Genomic DNA, 1,856 nt, shown 5'->3' with positions numbered 1-1,856 from the left:
CTTGTTAGAGATAAGCGACTGGACGTAGGATCCTTGTGATATGAACCAGGATAAAATCACCTGTGCATTTTTCTCTTTGCCTTACTCTTGGTTTATATTTTATTATCAGCTTGGTAAGAAAAATTAAAGAGAAAAATTATTAAAGGCACGCGAAAAAGAAATAACCAATTCACTCCCCCTCTTGGTTTGTTCCACGCTAATTATTCCGCTGCAGCGATTTTAACACTTCTACAGACTCTCTTACCTTTCAGTCTCTCTGTCTAATGCTTTCTTTTTCCTTTTCTCACAAAACTAAAACTAACGTAACTCTTTTTATGTTTTCCATTCTTTATAATTAAAATTTAAAGTAACTGCTCTTCCTAAAATCTTTCACCCACTATTCCTAAAATCTCTCAACCACTTATTTTAAAAACACAACTGCTATATCTTTTATTTTTATTTTTTATTTAATGTACGCATGCCTTTACTTCCTATACCCCTATTTATAATATATGCACCCCAATTACAAAAATGGAAAAGACATTTTTACCCTTAGGCCTACATATCTACCAGCAAGCCAACACATCGTGTTACAATAACATAATAAAATCTAGAATTTTCTTGGGTCTTACATGGAGAAAAGTGTCATAAACATTTGGTGGCTTCAGGGGTGAAGGTCCAAGATTGGGTGGGTTTGGACTACTCTTAACGGGATAAGATGGCTCGATCGCAATTCCACACTTTCCTGATCTGCTGTTATCCAGATTTCTTTCCATTCTGATGTATCCTCCCTCTCCCCAATCAGCACCCCATGAATTTCTCACAATCCAATAATCATGACCGTTTTCTGTACCATACCCAACCGCCACAACACCATGATCTAGATCTGTTCCACATCTTCCGCTGAAGACACCCTCATAAATATGAAATATACAGATTAAAAAATTATGTCAACATTGCAAAACCAATTTTGTTTAAAATTGAATAGGGAGAGAGTGAAAGTTTTTATGTTCTAATAAAAAGCAAAAAATAAACCACATGTTTTTCACTTAGACTTTGGATCTTCCTATTCTACTTCTTTCTATGCAATAGGCACACCTTCTTTTCCAGGTCATGAATAAAATCAGATTGGAAACTTATAGATGAATAAAGTTGAAATTCCCTTCCTCCTCCTTCAATAGCAACGCTCACGGGCTGATTTGCAACGGCCTTTTTCAATGCTAACTCATCATAGGAATTAACATCTTCATAAGAATCATTAGAAACCACTTTGGCATTTTTCTGCACATTAGCAAAATAAACAAACAAAGCAAAGGAACATAAGAATTTGATTGATTACTATGTTGTAGAAGCAATTATTTTCTTAAAAGATCAGGACCAAGTTTAAACCTTTTAAAATGGTCGCGCACATGTGCTTAAACCTTTTAAACTAAATTTTTGTTGATTTTTTTTGAAAGAAGAAGAAAAAGGTTTTCAGCACAAGACCGACAGAATGGTCGCATATGTATTTAAACCTTTTAAACTAATTTTTATTTTTGAGAAGGGAAAAATATTTTTTTTTAGACAGAATGGGCCCAAGCCCAAAGAGAAGGGGGTGTGAAATCAGAAGAAAGGGGGGTGCAGGGAGGAACAGCTTTTTCAGACCGACTGGACCTGAGCCCAAAGAGAATGGGGTGCGAAACTGGAATGAAGGAGGTACAGAAAAGTGTTGTTTTTTTTAGGAAAATGTTTCTTTGACACCAACATTTGACACAAATTTGACACTGTCCAGGTGTCAAATTTCTATTGGGTGATGTTTTATTTACTGAAACAGTTTTTTTAATAAAGTGGCAGGGGCAGAACTGGAATAATGAGTGTTTGAATATCATTTTGGAATT

The sequence above is a fragment of the Vigna radiata genome, chromosome 6, assembly GCF_000741045.1.
Source record: "Vigna radiata var. radiata cultivar VC1973A chromosome 6, Vradiata_ver6, whole genome shotgun sequence".
Taxonomy (NCBI): domain Eukaryota; kingdom Viridiplantae; phylum Streptophyta; class Magnoliopsida; order Fabales; family Fabaceae; genus Vigna; species Vigna radiata.
This window is presented reverse-complemented; position numbering follows the sequence as displayed.